At 36.8% G+C, this 14,184-nt stretch overlaps 1 long non-coding RNA gene and 1 pseudogene across 2 annotated transcripts in view; both read right to left on the reverse strand.

Annotated features, from left to right (window-relative positions):
* The window catches only part of LOC112474085, a 16,025-nt gene extending 9,112 nt beyond the window's left edge, over positions 1-6,913 (reverse strand). The window contains exons 1-2 of one of the 2 annotated variants that reach the window (XR_003044258.1): positions 6,823-6,913; positions 4,201-4,303 (exon numbers count right to left, since the gene is read on the reverse strand). This is a non-coding gene — a long non-coding RNA (uncharacterized LOC112474085). Of the gene's footprint in view, positions 1-4,200; positions 5,079-6,822 lie in introns of those variants that run through there. The other variant, XR_003044259.1, reaches the window with a different exon arrangement.
* Positions 6,914-9,210: 2,297 nt separating this feature from the next.
* On the reverse strand, positions 9,211-9,330 carry LOC112474212 (annotated as a pseudogene).
* Positions 9,331-14,184: the final 4,854 nt, after the last annotated feature.

A 14,184-nucleotide genomic window follows, 5' to 3' on the forward strand; every position in this document is an offset into this window, starting at 1 on the left:
CTCATATCTTACCCCCACTCTGACCAGTCAGTGTCTCTCTGTAAGTCCCTGGTGTCCCCCATTGAGCCAACAATGTGCTGGTGCTCATGTAGAGCAGGTCTGGTTGCAAACATGGTATCTTCAAAAGGCATGTGTAAGTGCCAGCTGCTGTATCCTCTGGCCCACTCAGAGACCAGCAGCCTCATGTCTTGCTCTTTCCTCCTTCTACCATTGCAGAGTGATTTCTTATTTCTCTCTCTAATTGTCGTACTTCTGTTCATCTAGATCCCAGGTGACTTTGCTTGCTGTTTGCTCCATGTTTCTGTCATAACTTTGATGTGGTCACAAGAGTGATGAACAGAGCCTTTATCATCTACATCATTTTTTTTTTCTCCTCTCCATGGGTTATTTTTAAAGATAAAATTATAAGAGGGTGCATAGTCTTTCTAATCATAGAAAGTTCAAAATTCATATTACTACATTAAGGGCTATCAGAGTCTAGTGTTTTCCATTTATTTGACCATAATTTATTTTTTTTCAGTTTACCTAATAATATACATTGCAAAGAAAAGTAAGACATGTTGGTAGTGCCAACTTATAGATAAAATTTAACTTCCTGATCAAGGTATTCCATGAACTGGCCCTAGCTTACCTTCTACCTAGCTATCCTTAAACTCGGGCAAGTTTCAGCCTTGACCGAGGCTTGGGCTTTAGGAAGCCTACTGTGCTTTGGAGCACCTTCCATGAAATTTTCTAACTCCTCCTTCTGAAAATCCTTGGGCCAACTGTGGTGGAAATATCACCCGGATGAGGTACTTTGGGGTCAGACTTGGACCCATGTGAACTCTGTCCTCATTCAGTCCCTTCAAGATTCTGTCCAACCTCTGAGGTTGCCCAGATACTGCCACAAAACTCAGGGACTCAGGTTATGAGATTGTCCTGGGACTTGTGGCTGGCACTGGATCCTGGATCACTCTTGCTGACTAGCACCGTACTTCGTTGGCATGATTGCTTGAAAATGGGCCACCAGAAATATACTGACATGTTGATTTGAGTTCGTGTCCTCATGTTGGACACAGGATGAGTTCATGGCTGTTGGCCATTGACAGTTCAAGGGCTAACCTTTGGGTGGTGGGTGTAATGGCAGTTGTCCTTTACTCTGAGTGTCCCCCTCCCTTCTGGCTCACCTCTCCTTTCCTCAACTCCATGTCACATGTTTTCTGCAGTTCTCTGCAGCTGGATGCTTGTGTATTACCTGAGAGCTTTTATAATAGCAGCACCAGTGGCCTCTTCTGATCATTGCTCTCACTTATTCCCCCCACTTTCATGTGGCGACAAGACTGTTTTCAATCAGTCTTGAATTGGATGAGGGACAGGCATTACTTATGTGAAAGAGAATACTCTTCTTACCATGTCTGGCCCCTTGCCTGTATTTCTTGTTTGTGCAAGTGTATGAGACAGGGGTGTAGTTCACATAGAAAAATCACATTTCAGGGAGATGTGTTGTTCTAGCATAATATTCTGAATGATAATTTATTATGGCCATAAAATTATCTTTTACATTTTACTGTGTAAGAGTTACATTTGGTCATTATCAAGGCAGCACAGTACTTTTAAGAGAGACATTGGAAGTTAGTAGTATCCACAGAAGACATGGGAGATGATACAGAATCATAAGTAATGATATAACCAGCATTAAATAGGTGGTATTAGGGAACTTCAGAGGCGAAAGTCTGTAGTATTTCAATACAAGTAGGTTCTAAAGTGCTATGGCATTATGGATTTATAACAGTATCACTATCTTTTTCTTGTAGTGGGAAATATATAAGGACCTCCTTTCTCCCATTATTCTAAATCTTCACCAATAAATCACTATATCTCAATCAATCCATACATTTTAAAAATAATTTATTACTTTTCAATTACTTTTTAATTTAGTTGACATATAACATTAGTTTAAGTGATTAGACATTTATATAAGTTATGAAGTGATCGCCCTGAAAAATTTAGTACCCATCTGACACCATATATAGTTATTTCAATATCATCGATTATATTTCTTATGCTGTACTTTACATCCTCATGACTATTTTGTAACTACCAATTTGTACTTCTTAACCTCTTCCCCTGTTTCACCCATCTCCCCAACCCCCATCCTATCTATTATAGTAGCCCAAATAGACTAAGACAATGACTAAAGCATAATAGATTTTAGACTTTGTGGAATCGCTACTTGGCCTTTTAAGCTAAGATCAAGTGTAGACTTTGTGGGAGCCCAAGTTTTTGAGTTGTATTCAAGGCATAAACCAGGAATAGAAACTAATTTTAAATGTCTTCACTTGATTTTCAAAGAGTATTAATGGATTTAATTCATAACATGAAGCAACAATATCAAATCCCTTATCTTTATTTTAACTTGATGCCCATGGATCCCTAATTTGTTTAATTCCAGAAATAATCTACCACATTCTCATCCATATGGCTTGCAAGGCCTTCATGATTTCTGCTGCTATAGAAAGGCTGAGGTTTATCATGGAGGGATGGCAGGAGGATACAGTCACTCTGTCTCCTGTGATCCCCCCCACCCACCCCCTACGGGTAACACATGAGAAACATACTTCTGACGTTCCATTAGGTCTCCTCTGATAACCTTTGTATTTAAGGAATGGAGAATTTTCTGCAGAAAAAAAATAGTGGTTGAAGGTTTCAGTTTTCTCCTCTCAAAGATCTGTGACCCTGAGAAGGTGAGGATTATGATGTATTTTCTAATTTTTCTACCTGTCATGAACAGAAGGCTATCAGTTGTCTATCACTGCTCTAACTGAATGCAGAGCTCTCTCCAGCTGTTAAAATTGCAGACAATCTAAGCCTGATTATTTAGCCTATTCTCCCATGCAAAGAAAGAGGAAATACAAGGGAATGATTATAGCAATACAGCCATATTGGAAGCAAGTCCTAGAAGTCGGCTTCTAACTTGAACTCGGGGAAGCTTCCAGGAGTCTCTCCCAAATAGGGATAACGGAACTTTCTTACTGCACTTATCTAGGCCTTGTGTGAGGAGAAAAAAAATCTGACTTTAAGAGACCAGATTTTCTGCAACATCCTGGTTGCCTGAGTCCTCTTGGATGTCACTGAGCAAAGCGCCAATATTCTGCCTCATTCTGAAAGTACTGACATGAAATCCTTCTTCCACCCCTGGGTCCTAATTAGCTTTACTTACAGAGAGAATTCCAGGAATCCCTTTGGGTTTCCATGAGTCACAAAATTGCTTAGTGAATCTGAAGTCTCTAATTTGCTCCCACTATTTGCTCCAGCATTTTTTTTTTTTTGGTTTGATTTTGGTTTTGGATACTCTGAGCCTCATTTTACAGCTCTGATGAATAATCACTGTTGGAGTTCTCTACTATGAACACTTAGCTGTAGCAATTTCCCCCTGTCCACTGATACCTGGCATAAGTTAGTCTCGTGAGTCCCAGACTCTGTCTACCTCCCATAGCATTGATCTAAGAAGTGCCACAGTTCTTCATCAGGATGCTGTTTCTGTGAAAGTAACACGGAATGTCTTTTAAAAATATCTGGGGGTAAGAAAAGTTACTTTTTTCTGGACTTATATTTTCTCATGTGCAATAAACTTTTTTCCATATTTATGTGCTGACATCTATTTGACAGTAACGCTAAATCTCAGGTATAAAAATCTACAGTGGCATTAAAATGTGATTGCTTTTATAGATCCAGACAAAGAGACTTGATACTGACTTAGCCAGTAATGAGCCAGTAATTTTAAATTAGAAAAATAAAAAGCACAAATGAGTTCTCTTTTTGATATCCCAATACATATTGAGCACAATGGTAGGTACTAAAGACAGTTAAGCCTTTCATTTCACATGAATTCTGAAAGGCAACATATTATTCAGTATTTTTCTTTTTTTGCAGTCTCTCACAGTCTCTCACCATTCAGCAGATTCTTTGCATGTATTTGTTCATTCACTCAGCATGCTGGTCATACACCAGTAAGTACTGTCCATACCAATGAAACACTAGCATTGCATAAATTTTCTGATTCATCTCTTGACCAAAAGTGAAATACAAATCTATTGTTTTCTTTAGGAACAAACCTAATTTCTATAAAGGTGGGCAGGTTGGTGTCTTAATCTACTCAGACCGGCCATAACAAAATACCACAGACTGGGTAGATTAAACAAAAGAAATTTATTATCTCACAGTTCTGAAGACTGGATGTCCAAGATGAAGGTGCTGGCTGAGTTGGTGTGTCTGTCAGGGTTCTCTCTTCCTGACTTGCAGATGGCTGCCTTCTCACTGTGTCCTAAGGTTGGGGTAAAGGGAAAGGCGGGTAGAGAGAGGAAGAGGGAGAGGGAAAATGGCGGGGGGGAGAAATAATAAAGAAGAGGAACGAGGAGAGATACCTTTTTCTTCTTATAAGGCCACAGTCCTATCTGATTACAGCTCTACTCTTATAACCTGATTTCCTAAACCTTTGCTTCCTAAAGACCCTATCTCCAAATATAGTCACACTGGAGATTTGAGTATCCATATAAAATTTTAGGGGATATAATTCAGTCTCTAGTAGTTGGGAATACTATAAAAGCATTTGGCCATCTTCTTACTTCAATAAAAAAAAAAAAGAAAGCATTCAAATATTTCAAATCTTATAGATCAATACAAACTTTGTGCTAAAAAGGATATAAGATCACCCAGTCTAATCTCCCTCTTAAAAGTGGAAACTCCTTCGCTGACCAGAATGCTTCTGAAGAAGGTCTTAGGATTTATTGATCTCTGTGTTTTCTGTTATCTTTTATTCTATACAAGTAAAAGTAATAAATTATTTAATATCTTAAAAAACTTTCACTATCTGAAAAAGACCAAAATCACCTTGCAAAGACCTTTTAAAAATCAGAAATTTTATAGTGTTTTTCAGATATATTTTTCAATTGAGTGAAGAAAAATGTGGCATTAAATCCCTGTTCTTTGGCTTTACTTTCTCTTTCACTCCAAGGGACAAGAAACAGTACTAGCTAGCCAGTCTATTAATGGTACACTATCCAGGAACTGCAGTCCCCACTGTGCTGCCATTACAAGTAGTCAGAAAAGGTCATTGTGACTTAAAGTGAGCACTGCGGGAGAAATGAGCTGGATCCATGAATCAGTGATGATTCATTCTCAGATCATTCTACCATGTGAAGCTTAACAGTATCTAGTGTCACAGGATGGGATTCTAACACTGAAAAACTCCATAGACATTCCAAGGTATTCGAAATTGCTTCATCTATATCATCTCTAGTGTTATTGATGGTTTATCAGATGGGGATTGATGTCAGTGAACAAAGCCTTACCGAATGCCAGCTCTGTGCAGTGGAAGGGGCTGGGGATAAAATGAAAATATGACACCCAATGACATTCGTAGAAATGAGGAAGAAAACTGGGAGCCCTGGCCAGTCTAGATAAGACCTCACTTCTCTTTTGCCCCAACGTCAACACACCCAATCACCAACCCTTCTCCTCTCATTGATACTCACATACTCATTAGTACTACCTGCTTCATACCATCAGGACTGAGCTCATTTCTGCTTCCAATCATCCAAAGCAGCCTGCGACTCCCAGGTCATCCTCTATCCTTCAGGTTCTATCCCTGTATCACTCCACATAGACCACTTCTAATCCATCACTCACCTTATCTCAATTCTTAAAACCATTTCATTATATATTCTGAAACTCAAGGTCGATCATGAACAAAATTCTCAATAACTTCAGAATCTTTTTTCAATGTTCGCTTTGCTGTCTTGCTCTAACTAAAAAGTGAGTCAAATGCACTGCTTCTGCTGCAGGACCTCTAAGTGATCGATATTTTCTCTCCCAAGCCCTTTCCCAGTGGCTTCTGGGGAAGATTGATGTGCTCTTTGCTACTCATTGACACTTCAGACCATTCTTTCTTCTCCTCTGCTCTCCCTTCCCTGCCTCACACACAGTTTTACACCACGTGTCATCAGACTATAACATCCACTCTATCTCTTGCTGTGGTTATCTACAGACCCCAGATCACTCCTTCTCACTGCCTTAAGCTTTTAGCCCCTGGGTCACTGAATTCTTTCCAATTTTATTTCTGTTATCATTTTTGGTGCTTTTAATGTCTATGCAGGTGATCCTTTCAATACCTTAGTCTCTCATTTCCTTAACACTCTCTGCTTCAGTGATCCAACTCTCAATCCTAGTTTACGCATTTAATCCCAAGGTCGCACTTTTGATTTATTACCATAAACTACAATGCATCTACATAATCTCAATTTCAATCATGCCATTTTCTGACCGCAACATCTCCAGGACCTACAATCCACTGAAATGTCTGTATTTTCACTGTCTAGTGCCACCTCTGCATTCTCATGTGTAGCTTAAATTTTCTAGTGTGTCATAATCTCTCCCTGCATTCACCCCTAACTTCCTTGCTAGTGTCTCCCTTTATTACCTTCATCTGGCAAAATCTCAACTCTGTTTCGATGCATTAGAATAGACTGAAGAACACATATACTTGTTGAGCTGTCTTTAATTCTGTAAAAACCATATTCATATCTGTACTTTAGCACAGCCCATCAATATGTATCCAGTTACAGTACACATAGAAACACATTGATTCTCCCAGTCTATAGTAGGCAACTATTTTGAACCATTAAAACTTAATCAAAGGCATATTTAAAATTTTAAGAGTTTGAGCAAAAATTGATTTAAAAAGGGCAGCATTCAATCCGGCAGATAGAAAGGAGCTCCGAGGAGTTTACGAAATGAAAGACTTTTATAGGCAGAAGGGAAAAAGAACAAGGAAGTTATACTTACCAAAAAGCAGGTTGGTTATTTCAAGGTTACTTTCCTTTAGGGGATGGCAGGCAGACGTAAGGCAGATTACCTAACCTGTGCTGATCAGGTGATTCCTGACTGACTGATTTATGATTCATTTCTGGAAAAGTTGAAACTATAACTAAGTTAAGTCTTTGGAGATGTGAGTCTTAGCATAAATGACTCCATTTTAGGTCTGTTGTCTTGTTTACAACTATATATTCACTTCCATTCTTAAACCTCACCCTTGGCTGATGGCATTGGTTCCTATTTTGTTTAAAAAGTAAGTGTCCAGCAGAGAACTTGCACAAGCTTCTACCATCATAATCTGTCTTCCTGCCTACATTTTATGCTCCCTTTTGTAACCATGATTTCCCTTTGTAACTGTTTGAACTGCCCATGCTCCTGCCTAAGGCTCTTTCACTTGGAAATGGGTCCTACCCCATTTCCTCTTGAACTCACTCCAATCAGTATTATAATCCCACCATTCCACCAAAACTGTTTTTGTCTAAACTTTAGATCAACAATGATCTCGTATTGTTAAATCTAATTTCTAATCTAATTTAATTAGTTGGTTTCTTCCTCTTTCTTGCAATATATTTTTCTCCTTGGCTTCCCACATTCTTGGTGTTCCACCTACCCTGATGCCTGGTCTTTAACAGTCTCCTTTTCTGGTTCCTTCTCATCTCTCTGACCTGTAAACATGGTCTTTGCCTCTATTGTTACTCTCCTGATGATTTTAAGATTGTACTAATCCCATGGCTTTGAAGCACTTATACTTCAATGACTCTCAAATTTTATCTTCAGCCACACATTTTCTCTGAACTCAAAAATTATATCTTACTCCCTATTAGAAATTAATTTGAATGTCTTAAAGTCATTTTAATATTAATTTACCTAAAACCAAACTTCTTATTTTTCTCTCAAGTTTTCCCCTCCAATAGTCTTTCTTAGCTTTGTAAATGCAACACCATCTCCCTGGTGCTCAAGTTGAAACTCGAGCCTTCCTTGATGCCTCTCTTTCTCTCATACCCAATGTCCAATCCACTAGCAAATTATATCATCTACCTTCAAAATACATCGAGAAAGCTCCACTTTTTACCATGTTTATCACTTCCCCCCTGGGGCAAGCTATTATTAACTTTCATATAGATTATTGCAATAGCCTCCTAATTGATCTCCCTGTTTCTCTTCTTGCAAACAAAGCCAGAGTAATCTTTTAAATTTTTAAATTAGATGATATCACTCCTCTGTGAAAATGTTCAATGATTTCCCATCTTAAAGCAAAAGTCAAAATGCTTACAATGGCTTGCAGTATTGCATGGTTCGCCCTACCTCCCCTTACCTTTCTAATTTAATGTCTTACTTTTATCTTCTTTGTTAACTCAGCTCCAGCCACACTAGCTGCTCTGGCTTGCTGAGTACTCTTCCACTTCAAGGCTCTGCACTTACTATTTCCACTGCTTGGAATACTCTGATCCAGAGTTGTATGGTTTGCTTCCTCACTGCATTCTGGTCTGTGTTCAAGAGTCGATTTCTCAATAAATTCTTCCATGACCATTCTCCTAAACTGAAATTCCCACTACCACCCTCTGCTACCAAGATTTCTCATTCCTTTCCTTTCTTTTTCTTTTCTGTAGAATTTATTACCATCTGACTCTTCGTATATTTTTTCTCATATATGCCAACAGAAAAATAATTATGTTTATTGCACTAGAAAAGAAGGTTCGTGTTAACAGGAAGTTTTAATTTCTTTAAAATTTATATCCCTGTACCTTAAAGAGTTCCCGAAATACAATGGGCACATAATAAATAGATGTCGAATTAGTTACAAAGAGGTTGGCAGTCTACTTCGGGGAAAAGTTGAATTAAAATAATGAACTATGCATTCCAGTTTGCTTAGGTGCACCTACTTGACAGTCCACTTTACCAGCTAAGTCTTTCGCTTTATTCATATATTTGTGAAGGAATCAGAATCAGGACCTTTAGCTGTGATGAATGTCATGTCCTTCATTCTAAATCTTCTACTGATAAGAATTGTTAATCTTTAGACTTCATTCAAAGACTGTTCTTGAAGAATAATAGTGTTTATTATCCTGTAGACAAATTCTCCTGTTATGGCATTTCTTTTATATTGCGTTGGTGTATTTCTGGTATTGGTCCTGGTCTTCTCTGGTTCACTCCTACTAAGTAATAAAATATGTATAGATATCTATGATACCATATGGTTGATATCTAGAAACATTAAGTATCTATAATTTTCAAAGAGGATCCTCACATAAAGAAGGAGAAAATGAATGAATAATATTCATTTATCCATTTTTATTTTCATTTGCTCACCCATTCAGTAGATTAGTAGATTAGTTTTTGTTTTTGTTTTTTTTTAAATGTCTACAGCACCTGGTATTCCTAGGTGGTCTCCCATGCAAGTACTAATCAAGGCCTGACCCTGATTAGCTTCTGACATCAGATGAGATCAGGCACGTTCAGGGTGGCATGGCAATCTACTGTAGACTCAGTAGATTAGTTTTTAGTGCCTCCTATGTTCATTCATCACTAGAGTGTTCTAAGTTCAATAGTACTGCATTTAAGGATCAGAAAACCTCAATTTTAATTCCCACTCTAATACTTTCTCTCTATGCATATTGTTCCTATCAGTTTTTCTACCTGTCCCCTATAAGAAGATTATATTCCTTCCACTTCTAAAAATAGGCTTGAACATGTGACTTGCTTTAGCCAATGAAATGCGAGTGGAGTATTTTATGCTAAGTCTCAGCAAAAACTCTGTGTGGTTCCACCATTGCCCTTTTACCTCTGCCATGCAATAAGACAGAGCTTCTTCTTCAGCCTGGGTCCTAAAATGAAGGAAATGTGGGGCGGAATGAAAGATAATTCACAAAATGCCCTGTGCATGAGTGATATATAGATGCTTGTTATTGTAACCCACTGAAATTTAGGGTTCATTATGCAGCATGACCTAGTAGCTTTCAACAGGTGTCATAGTTTTTTCATTTATGCAAAGAGGAAAATAATATCTTCCTTGTCTATCTCACAGAGTTGTTGAGAGGTTCAAATGAGAAATATACATGTGAAAATTTGCATAAAATTCTGTTACACTATTCAAATTATTTTTGGAACTCTTAAGTAGAGTAGTATCCCTTTATCTGCAGGGGATATGTTCCAAGACCCCAGGGGATGCCTGAAATTGTGGATAGTACTGAACCTTATATAAACTATGTTTTTTTCTATATATACAAAGCTATGATAAAGTTTAACTTATAGATACAGTAAGAGATTAACAATAATAACCAATAATAAAATAGAACAATTGTAACCATACTATAATAAAAGTTTTGTAAGGGATGATTCACTTCCCAGGTCGGATAGAGTGGGATGGCTCAAGATTTCATCGTGCTACTTTGAATGATGTGCAATTGAAAATTTATGAATTGTTTATTTCTGGAATTTTCCATCTAATATTTTTGGACTGTAGTTAACTGTGGATAACTAAAACTATGGAAAGCAAACTGTGGGTAAGGAGGGGAGGCTACCGTATATGGTATTCCAAGATCTAGAGGTATCTATGTTTCTTTATCCCTACACATCAGTCTTTCAATAGAAAGAGAGTACTTGAGATACTTTGCATGGATGAATTATTCTTTCCTCATTTTTATTTATTAAAAAAAATAAAGCTGATGTTTTGACATTCAATGAAGGATATTAGTGAGACATAAAAACTGTATCCTTAAGACTTTATTCCTTTAAGATGATGCCTGCCTCACCTCTCTGCCCACACATACTTATTACTTAAATCTCACATTTCTTTTCTCTTTTCCCCCACCATTGTACTATGTTGTTTTACAGGATTTTTAGTTTGTGTCTGAAGTCTTGGAACTCTGAATTACCTTAATAGGGATCCTGAGGAGCATGTGTCAGTGGGCATGAGTGGCAGAGGATGCCCATTGCTGAGTTAGTGTGGGCACAAGTTTAAGTGCAGATTCAGATTTTGCCCTCACTTCTCTACATAGGTAAGGTGCATCAGTGGGCTGGGAGGAAATGTTGCATACTGAGACCAGTAGGCTAGTTGTGGGAGGAGGCAAATATAGAAGCATATATATTACCTCATTAATCTTCACAATCTTACCATATAGTTGCCATTATTTCCATTTTGCAAATGAGAATATAGGCTGAGCATGGTGAAGCTTCTCATACAAAATGGTGAAAGCCAGAAGAAGTTCCATAACCCAAAGCTTTTCACTCCAAATTCCTAAGTCTTTTTCATTATATACTTTACCTGGACATCTCAGTTTATATGTGGTATCCTGGAAAACACAAAGCTAAGTGTTAATTTCAGCCATAGCACATAAATACCTGATTTTTTAGCATGTAAATGAATCCAAATTTAAGTGAGAACCCCTGGATTTTGTTTTGTGGCAGGAGATTTGAAGAGCAGGTAGAGAAAGTTGGATGATGATTATAATCCCAGTTAATAGTTTTAAAATGTAAAATGAAAGTTTCATCAGCTGTTAGAAAGAACCTAAATTTGTTTACACAGCACAGCTGAAATGGGACTGATGTGAAAATAGGGAAGATCATGAAGTACTGAACTTTCTCTAAGATTAACTCTGGTAAGTATAGAAAATAAGGTGATTATTAAGAATAGAGCTCGTGGCTTCTATAATGGAAGATGATATTACTATTATTCTCTGACTTAGTTCTTTATCAGTTTTTATTTGTCTCACTGGTTATGGTAAACAGAGAAGTCTGAGATGGCTTCTGGTTGTCTATTAGCCTTGAGGTTGCCTCAAAGATTGGCTGAGGAGGTTTTGGGCAGACCAGCATCCCCTGAATAGAAATCCCAAAAGGCACAAACTTTAGACAGAATGGAAAGAGTTTAATTAGGGTGCTTTTAACTAATGTGTGTGAAAATGCTACATTTTACCATAAGTCAGCAAATAATTTTTTGCTGGAAGACAGCAGTGAAAAAACCTTTGCAGTTGAAAAGATAAGTTTGAATTCAGCCTTTTTCATGTGCTAGCTTCCAGATATCAGGAAGTCACTGAACTCTTTTTGTCCTCTTATCAGTTAATGTGTGAAAGTTACTTAGAATTTTGGTATACAGTAAGCACATAACAAATGTTTGCTGTTATTATTAATATTATTATCATTAAACATTATTATCATTTGTATAATGTAACTGTTAGCATCTACTTTATGGAGTTGTTGAAAGTATTAAAGGCCTTCTAAATAAAATAACTAATAAAGTACTGGACAGTGATCAATGCAGTAGATAAGCTATATATGTGTCTGCCGATTTCTTCATTCTATTACTCAGAGACCAGGAGACCTGAGTAGGACCTGGATTTTAAGTTACCCGAGTGATTCTACTACGGATCTGAGAACAACTAAAACTGTATTAGGAAGATTAGCATTACTATATTTATTCAGCACCTGCCATGTTCCAGAGCTAGTGCTAAATGCTTAAGAAAAATTTAAAAACAAATAGAAATGGTGTTTGTCTTCAGGAATTTATCATAAAGGTGAAAATGAAACATACATATTAAAATATATTTAACAAAAGAAAACAATAAGATGATTTATGGCTTCTATGGAATGACATTGAAAAGTTCTACAGAGGTCGAGAAAAGTTAGAGGGCTTGTCCTACTAAAGTAGATGCAAACGAAAAAGGTAAATTGGAGAGGCCTCCTGGACCCACCCTGAAATTGCACACTGCTTTTTTTTTACTCTAAATTTTTCATCCAACCCTTTTATAATTTTAGAAAACAAATTGGCTTAAACATCTTGTAGAAGATTCTCCCATTCACCATTAATAGTTATAATTTCCTATAGAATATTTATTTATAATTTATTTAAAATATATTTATTTTAATCTTACATATTAATAAAGTGATTAATAAATAATTACTTCTTAAAGTAGATTGCAATTGTCATTGATAACTAAGAAATTTTTTAACATCATATTCTCTGTAAGTCCTTATTCGCAGATATTATCAATTCATAGTGTTAGTCTAAAGAGAAATTCAGATTTGGTTAATAGTCTTTCTTGACACATAAGAAAATATGTCTTTTAAAATTTACTTGATAGAGAAAAAGAAACATTTTAAGAACAGAGAATATAGAATATTTAACTTAGATTGGAAGCCTTATTCTGAATGACTAGAACTCGATCAGTACAACTTCAGAAAGGAAAATATTTCTTTTGATCTACTATGATTAAAATAAGAAGCTTTTGATCTGCTTATCACTGACATAGATGCAGCCCACATCTCTGGGGAACTGATCATTAAAACTGATTATCAGAGAGCTTATTGTGGTCTTAAAACCCTTTTCTTTGAATTTGTAGACCAAAATCAACAGAGTTGGTTATAAACCCCAAGGAAAAGTTGAGTCATGGAAAGTGAGAGTCAAAAGTCTGCATTTTCTTATTATGAGATGATTTAAGAGGAAACAAAACAGAAAACAAAACAAAAAATGTAGTGGGAGGAATTGAGTTCTCGATCTGACATGTTTTTCCTTATTGTGACACCATGCTGATCAATGATTCTTGATAGGAGAACAGTCTGCCTTCACCAAGGAGAGTTGTCCCCCATACCTTCAGAAAGGACATACTTGGAGTGAGGAAGGGTAGATGGACTCCCACCTCTCTAGCCAAAGAAATGGGATCAATCCTGCTAAACAATAAGGTGACAGATGGCCCTTACAGAGTGATACCACTTTTTGTAATGACAAAATCTAGGATATGACCATGTGAGCGAGTGATAGAAAAGTGATGAAGGAGAAATAGTTAGAAGTAAGGTAATCACAAACTCAAGAACCAGAGCGTTGGGTGGAATGTTAAAGTCATTGAAATAAAAGTAGGTGTTGGCTAGAATAAAATTTTCTGCTCTTATTTCTGCATGGAAACCAGCACTATTATGTCCTTTTAACTATTTATTTTCTCTCGTTTTATTTTGCTCCAGTATTTTCCCCGTTCTTTTTTTTCTGCTGCTAAATTCATGTTACTGGAAACCACATTTTGACCTTCCTATTCTTTTGTTCAAAACCTGTTGTGGCCACTTTTTGTTGGTAGGACTAGGAAAAAAAATTCTTATTCTGTATTTCTAGGTCTTCTGAAACACCTGTTCTGTTCACTATATCTAAATTAGTTTTCCCTGTACTCTCTATTCTCTATTCTCCTATCCTGCTAATATGTTTTTAGAACTGTGCAATGCATATCTAAGGCCCTCAAAATTATTGGCTATATAAATGATAAATGGCCTAGAAAGGTAGTAATAAAAACCTTAATTAAGATAATTCACTAAGAATTGTTTTGAAGGAAAATCCTACAGAGATTGGTATGT

The sequence above is a fragment of the Pteropus alecto genome, unplaced genomic scaffold (assembly GCF_000325575.1).
Source record: "Pteropus alecto unplaced genomic scaffold, ASM32557v1 scaffold88, whole genome shotgun sequence".
Lineage (NCBI taxonomy): Eukaryota > Metazoa > Chordata > Mammalia > Chiroptera > Pteropodidae > Pteropus > Pteropus alecto.